The following is an 8,822-nucleotide window of genomic DNA, read 5'->3' on the forward strand; positions in this document are numbered from 1 at the left end:
ACCTTAAGTGCACAGGAGGTTTGACAGAGCCACCAGTCTGCCCTGGCCATAGAATCTCACTTCCTCCTTCATTAGCCCGCCACTCTCATGAAATTTCACCCTCCACTGTGTCTCTAGGACTCTTTAGGGTCCTTTTAAAAATGAAAAAATATCTGGTTAAACTGTAAATATGTTATCTGAAAAATGAACATCAAGCCCTGGGGCTGGGGATTTAGCTCAGCGGCACAGCGCCTTCCTGGCAAGAGCGAGGTCATGAGTTCTATTCCAGGTACCGGAAACCCCCACCCCCAAAAAAAGAAAACCATCAAGCCATATCACTGTCCTTGATACATTAGCAAAAAACAGAGCTGAAAGAGAATAGCAGATGGAACAGGTTTAAATCTGGAGGGAATTTAAAAAGTCCTGAAAATGCAGCATTTCTGTATGTTGGGAAGCCCCTTGAACAGTGGAGGAGTACCCAAAAGGTGAGCAAGAGGCCCTGCATGTACACACACACACACACACACACACACACACACGCATACACCGCACTAATCATCCAGAAGCTTACAAGTAGAAAACCCAGAAATATCCAAATAACTTAAGCATATACATAATCGTGTCAGTTTGGAAAGTGCAATTTTATTTGTGATACAGGTGAGACACAGCAAAAGGATTAGTTGTGAAAACCTGATGCTAAGTGAAAGAAGCTTACACAAAAGGACAGTCTCTCATGATTCTGTTTATGTGAGGTTCCCACAGTAGTCAAATTCACAGAGAGAATGCAGCATGGTAGCTACCAGGCACTGGGGGAGGGACGAGGGGGACTCTTGGTGAATGGGTACAGAAAACCAGCTTGGAATGGTGAAAAGGTCCTGACATTGGATAGTGGTGACAGTTGCACAACAATGAGAATGTACTTAATGTCATTAAATTGTACACTTAAATGACTAAAATAACATTTTATTCATGTATATTTTCCCATGCTAAATTTTTTCCAATAATTCTCTTCCAAAGACTCTAAAGTCTGTATTTCGTCTTATCCCTCCTCTTTTGCATCAGTAGTTAGATCCTCTCCATCTTTTCTCCAAAACGCCTGTTGTGTTTTTCTATCTTCATCACCGCCAGCCTTCAACTCTCATGAAGGCCCTACATGGCCTCGCTGACTTCTGTCTCTCCCCCTCTAATCCATCTCACACCAGTTCTTTCTATGTCACCTTGGTGTCCACTTTTGCCTCTAGAAGAAGGTTAAAACACATTAAAATATCCTCCTCTCTTGTTCAGAGGGAAACCCAATATATCTGGTGGGGGAAGGCTATTTCTTACCTGTCCATTGGCTCACTTCTTTTGGTTGTGAAATAGAGCAGGCATGCAAAAGAGTGAATTAAATTTTTGTGTACAATTAAAAACAATCATAAGCTACTATCCACATAACCAGGTGAAGATAGAACATGGCAGGCTGGTGCTTCAGTTTCATTTAATCCACCACTGACTGGAAGGTTTGTAGACCTGTAGGGGAGCAGTGATACAAATAACCCCAAACAAAAAAAGAAATAGTGGCACACTTTCTTACTTCATCATTTTAACCCAAGCAAGAGATGCAAGCACCATCTTGCAACACCAGTGGGCTAAACAGACAATTCCTTAAGAAAAAAATCTTGTCAGTAGTTCTGGTATTGAAAATCAGCATAATACTAAACATAGCCAAAAGGAATATAGGAGAGACTTCAGAGTTAGGAAAATGAATATATTACAGCTCCTGCCCTGGAGGAGACAGACATGGATGCAGATAATTACAATAAACAGCAATCATTCCATACTGAAGATATGTATGAGATGTAATGTGGAGCATGGAAGGACTTGGAAACAGAAGGAATTAAAATTAATTAAACCATGAAACAAAGCCAGAAGAAATGGGTATTGGGATTGTGTTCATCAGTTAGTCCAAAATTCCCACTCCCTCCAGAGGTAAGAATGTTTTGGGGGAGCCAGAAATGGTGGAGGAGAAAAATTGACTCCATTTCCCCAGTTCCAGAATCTATGAAGCATCTACCAGCGAGCTACCGGTCGAGGTTGTGGGATTCTCTTCAGAGGTCTCATGATCAACTTGGAAGCCTTATGTATTTAACAGGCTGCCGAATTTGTTAAAGTCACTGGCTGCAGGCCAGACTGCAGCTCCATTTGTGCTGTGTAGACAAAGTCCTCAGCATGTGAAGCTCCCATAAAGCACTTAACATTATTTTTGGACTTGCCCAATCTTCTTACTACTGAGTTTATAAGTTCCTTACAGGCAGTGCATTGCCCTCGCTTCTGAGTGCACACACTGGACCCACTTGATCTCATTTCAATGTGTGTGTGGTGAGGGGTTGACTTTAATCTCCTGGCGGAGACAGGAAGCTGAACTTCGGGGCAACTCCGCAGCCAGCAGCCAACAGTGCCTGGAATACGACTCTGGCGCCAGACCTGGAACTAGTTTCACCATGAGGAAAAAGGGATATCAAGAGTTCACTATTCTTTTTTAAATGATAGGCTGTTACAGAAAGAAGGAATAAATACTGGTCAAGCTAAAATAATAGTAGCCATGTGATAGATGCTCCATAGACTTTAAATAATTTCACCCAAGTAAGGATACCTAATATAAGCTGGGCCTCGTGGCACACACTGTAATCCTGGCACTCTGAATGCTACGTCAGAAGGATCACAGATTTGAGTCCAGCCTGGGCAGTTTAGTGATTTAGTGAGACCCTGTCTCAAAATAAAAAAAATTTTAAAGATATCTAATAAAGTTAGAAAAATTATGTATATCTTTCAGTCTTCTCACATATACCTAGAGGTACCAAGATGCTAATGAAATAAGTCGATTTCAATAAAAAGCCAGTTGGAGTGTGGCAGACATCTGTAATCTCAGCACTCAGGAAACTGAGGCAGGATACTGAGTTCAGGCCAGCCTGGGCTACAGAGCAAGACCCTGTCAAAAAAACAGGTTGAAGCCAGGAAAAAGATTAGCATTTTTTCTTCACAGTTACCTAACCCTTATTAGCCTCTAGGAAGGTTAACTCATAGATCACCATCAAGATGCACCACAGAAATGAAAGAATAAGTAATATTTTGGTTCACAAATGCCTCTATTTGTAAACAGTTTGGTTCACAAACAAAAGCACTTGGCAAAATTTTGTTTTGACTCACAAACTCCACCTCGGGTGATAAACACACCTAAGGCCATCTTCCTCACACAAACACAAATGCGGCCATCTTCCCCAAAATTGGGAAGCAAATTAAGTTCGTAAGCTAAGGTACCACTGTATTTTGATGTTGCCCTCTAGAAAAATGCAAAGCTGATTAGGAATATGTATCTATATAAAAAGTTTACCTTTAGCTTTATAAATTCACTTTCAGTACTAAAAGTTGCATTTCTTTCGTTTTGCTGTATAAAAAATCACGAAAAACATAGAATTGTTTTGTTTCTTCATTTACTTAAGCTAAAGTTATATTATTTTATTCTCTTGCTGACCATGAATTCTGCTTTTATCAGCACAATTTAGAACTTATTTCCAACTGGAAGATTGAAAGTTGAACATATGTGACACCTAAATGCTGTATTCCCTGTTGAAGAAATGAATGATAGACCTTATCTATCATTTATTTGACTCATGTGTACACCCATGTATATTACAGACATTTTTATTTAATTATTCAAGAATTGGCACATGAGATGCATTATCTAATTCCTCTGGGGCCTTCCACTGGCAAAAAGAAATGCAAAGACTGTGGCTACCAAATGCATTTTGCTCTTTTTCTTATATTTGAAAGTAAAGATTTTATTATATCTACATTTAATGATTCATTATTTTTAAATTTTGGGACAATACAGAAAGGCACCATAAAGAAAATATCAACAAAAATCTTACTACATAGAGGTAAGCATCAGTAACAATAGGTGAATATCTTTCTTGACATCTCTCTCGACATAGATACTCAGATATGAGGAGTGAGGGATCAACATATGGAACGACAGTTTAGTACAAGAAATAATTTTATAAGACTAGGTACATAATATGTATGCTACTCTTAAATAAAGATACTAAACTTACATTTACTTAAATGTAACAAGAAAGAAACAAATGAAACTATCAAATGAAAAGTCCTTCTTCACCAAGAAAGCAATCACTAAAAAAGTCTTCTGAGGTTGTGGGGAAAAATTATTTAAAATTTTGGGGGTTTTTAGCAACTCAGATATATTTAAGAACTTCATAAAAGTATCACTCATGCTACACAATATTAAATGACAAAGCTTTAAGCTAATTATTTGCCCTGTTCCGAAGGATAATCATCTGTTATAACAAAAATTGAAAGGGGCAGAATACGGAATCTAAAACCTTTATTCTTTTTTTTTTTCTAGATGTAACCTGAAGCTACCTTTGTCACTTTGATACATATTGAGTTATGGACAGGTATAAAGCAATACATTTATTCATCTTCATTCCTTCAGAACAAAATTCATGCAGTTCATTGGTATGGTAAAATCGGTAAGCTTCAATTGTTCTTGATTATATGGAAGCAGTTAAGAAATCTATAATATTCTCTTATAAAATATATAAATTTTTAAAAATCGAGAGCCAAGCCAAAAATTACAAACCTTCCATAGAAGCACACTTCAATAGTCCTCAGATAGCTTCCCTATGTGAGGAATTCCAAAGCATCTACAGAGATACAAACACAGCTGTTTTTTAAATTCGCAGAGGAACCATATGCTGCTAGAAAAATAAATTATTGTGGTTGCATGTGTGCTTTTATTTGCAGTCAAAACAGAAGAACAAATTCGGCTTCTTGGCAGATTAACTCAAGGAAGTTTAAAACGCCTTTTAGGTCAATTTAAGATATTTAGGAGCAAATAGTATGTTATCCATTTCTGAATGAGAAACATTGTAGTTTTAATTTGTCCTTTGGAGCTCATTTTATTTATTTACTCAGAATCTATCCTTTTTATAAGTTTTTTGTAGGCTGGTAGTTTCTTTTCTTGTTCTCTGTATAATGCCAACATGATTCATGTAGTTGAAATATGGCTCAAGTTTCAAATGAAAGAGGAAGTGTAAATATTTGTGTACATGTAGTAGTCAGTTGATACTAACACTATTTGGCAGTTAGGAAAAATAAAATATTTTTATTTACACAGAACTGTCCTTTAGCCATTCATTAGCCCCCAAAGTGTCTTTTTTCCACTAAGCTTTTATTTATTTACTTCAGTTTGAGGACAGGTTTTCATAAACCTGCAATGGAAATAGTTTTCTGCACAGTTGAGAAAATTCACAATTCCCCACTGACAGCTTAGGTAGGAATTTCTTTTTTCTGCTGCAGCAGAGTCAAGAATGTAGTTGACTGTTCCCCTTTTAACTTTGATGTCCACAGAAAATAACAGCCCCAGTGTCTATTTTTAAGGATGATTAATTCAGCCTGTGGGAATGCCACAATGTAGGAAATTCATGTACATCATCACTGCATTCTAATTTATAACACCTGACCCCCCAAATACCATGTATGTAAATTCACATCTCCTTTGGATAGGAGAAACTTGAACAGAATGTGATGGATTTACCTTTTCTACATTGCCTGGAACAACCTAGTACACGAGAAGCAGTGTTTAATGGTGTAACATCCCTTTTGTCCTGTATTTTTCCCATCCTTCTTTAAAAGGTCTTAGACTTGGTGTTCATCAAGTACTGTGTTAGTCAGACTTCCATTACCATAGCAAAATACCTGAGGTAATGAACTTTAAAAAATGAAAGGTTTATTTTGGTTCACAGTTTCAGAGGTTTCAACCCTGTGGTTGGTTGATCCTTTTTCTTTGGGGCTGTGGCCAGGCAGTGCATAGAGTGAGGAGCATATGCTGGAGAAAAGCTGCTCACCTCACTCTCAGGCCAGGAAAGAAAGAAAAGGAAGACTTGCCATGGTGGCACACACTTGTAATCCCAACTATTACTCCAGAGGCTGAAGCAGAAAGATAGCAAGTTTGGGCCAACCTGGGCAGCTTAGCAAGACCCTGTCTGTTTTAAAAGTGAAATTTTACAAAGGACTAGTGCTGAATCTCAGCTCTCTCTGGGTTCACTTCCCTAGTAGTGAAAAGAGAAAGAGGAGGAAGACATGGGAGTCTCACAATCCCCTTCAGGAGCTCACCCCCAATTCCTTAACTTCCTTCCACAAGGTCCCACCTCCTCGAAGTTCTACTACCTCACAATAATGCCACAGGCTGACCATCAAGTCTTTACACACAGAACTTTCCTTATCCAAACTGTATTAAGTACTCGCTAACTGCCATTTACCTTCCTGTGCTTTTGTGTACCACCAATATTTTGCTAAAGTTTTCAGTAATCTCAGATTGGACTGAGGAATTAGTTCAGTAGTAGAGTACTTGCCTAGTATGTGTGAGGCTCTGGACTCAATCCCCAGGACCACAAAATTAACCCTAAATTTTGTTCTCTCTAATGCTGTTCCCTGAAATTCTTATTGCTTTCCCAATATCTCTTCAGTCCTAGTTGTTAATGTCATAGAATCTGAGAACTCAATAAAGACTTATTGCATAGCATATATAAATACATCTCTCCTTCAGTCCCTGTCCTCTTGTCCTACGTGCCTTTTGCAATGCGTATAACCAGTCTTAAGCAATCCACATGAATTTTCTCTGTTCATCCTCATATGTCAATGTCAGTGAAGTAGATGTGTTATTCTTTTTTTTTTTTTTCCTTTTCAATACTAGGGATGAAACCAGCGCCATCACACTGAACTACAACCCCAGACGTTTTCATTTTTTATTTTGAGACAGGATCTAAGTCACTAAGTTGACCAGGCTGGGCTTCAACTTGCAATCCTCCTGCCTCTGCCTTTCAAAGTTCTGGGATTACTGGCATGTACCATAACCTGGCTGTTATTCCCATTTTTAAGGGAAGAATGCACAGATGAATAACATTGAGTCATTTCTCCCATGATTTGGGACCAGATCTGTCTGCTTGATTCGCTCTTTTAAATGCTACATTCTGTTGTCTCTATATCTTGCTTAAGAAACCTTACACTGGACCTCATTTGGTTTCAACAATTCTTTCTCCAAAGGTTCTATTCCCGTAAGCTACTCCAGTAACTGTACCAAATAGCAAATACAATATATTAAAAGGTACAAACAACAACCAAGGTGCAATATACTTTAGCATATTCTGTAAGGATAGAAGGGATTGTTTTAGATAACAGTCACATCCTTTGTGGATTTACAGTATATTCAATCAAAAGAATGTGCCTGAAGCACAAGGAGAAATCTACAGTTCCTCCTTCAGCCTCTTAGGCTCCCATTTGTATTTTGTTTTATGGTCAAGGATCACTTCTGTTACAGTGTAAGTAATGAAATATGGAGAATACTTAACAAATAAGTCCTTAATAGTTTTCTATGCTTGTTAGAAGATACCCTTGTTGCACTGTAAGCTTTGATCTAATAAAACTCTGTTCAACATGCAGCAAATAATGTAGGACCACTACTGTGTATAAGATACTCAGTGAGAGATCAGTTGTATATCAATGGGCAAGAACTAATGACAGGGGAAGGAAAAAGGAAAAAGCAAAAGAGTTCTCATGACATGGTGGGAGATTCTAAGTGTTGAACAAGTAACACAGTAGCTGCAACAGAGGCTCAGAGTTCGCTTTAAATTTGGATGGTATAAAAAGGTTTCACAGAGGTATGGGATTAGAGACAAGTCATAAAGTATGACTCTGGATAGACAGAGAGAAGTTGGGAGTAATTAAGAGAGAGAAGAATGACATGAGAAAAAGTGCAGAAACAGAGAAGCCTAGATTTCTTCCGTAAAAGAATGAATAGAACCCATTAACTAGGGTAGAGGTTTTATGCCAGGCAATGGTGTGAGATTAACACAGAAAAGATGAACAGGTACAGATGCTGAGGGACTGGAATTCCAAGTTGAAAATGTCTGAGTTTCATACTGGAAATCAGGAGCAACTGAGAAGTTCAAGTGGAAGGACACAGTACAAGCAAGACTCTCAAATGACTTGACGGGAAAGATGAGTGGAGGCCTCAATTCTCACTCAGCCAGAGCCCAGGGGAAAAGGCAGTGAGAGGGATTTTGGAGGAAATATAGACAGGACTTGGTGAATAGTAGAAAGGAAGAGACTTGATTATCCGTATTGCTTTTCTTTAACAGAACAGGGCATTCACTTTGAAATATATCTTAAAGGAACAGAAAGTATTCATAACTACTTCTCTATTTAGAAGGTTGTCGGCTTCAAAGTATGAAATTAATGACAAGAAATTTGAAAATCTGAATATGAGGCATTTATCTCCATCTGGAAAATCTCTTACTAGATCGTGGTTAATCTGTTCAAGGAGAAATGGTAACTTTTGGAGGAGCTATCAATTTTGATCCTTTTTACTCAAGTCAAGACCAATGGGGAAACATCACCTAGTTCTCACACGCATAGTACACACACATTCTAAACCCATATAGTTTCATTGTTTTCAAGTCTCACTTACTTTTATAACAGGCTTTTGTTGATATTAACCTTACAGAACTACAATATTATTAAATTTTCAGGAAGAACCAGCAAGGTAAAAGATTGTAGAGGGATGCAAAAGTGATAAGGCCCTTTAGTGGTCATCCAGGTCAGCCTGCTTTGTATTACAGGAGAAACTGAAGTCAAGGAAATTATTAGAAAACATGGCTGGTACCAAAATTCTGATCTCCTCCCTGTATAGTAATATTCTTTCTTTCTTTCTTTCTTTCTTTCTTTCTTTCTTTCTTTCTTTCTTTCTTTCTTTCTTTCTTTTTCTTTCTTTCTTTCTTTCTTTCTTT

The sequence above is a fragment of the Chinchilla lanigera genome, unplaced genomic scaffold (genome assembly GCF_000276665.1).
Source record: "Chinchilla lanigera isolate Chin_1 unplaced genomic scaffold, ChiLan1.0 scaffold00002, whole genome shotgun sequence".
Taxonomy (NCBI): domain Eukaryota; kingdom Metazoa; phylum Chordata; class Mammalia; order Rodentia; family Chinchillidae; genus Chinchilla; species Chinchilla lanigera.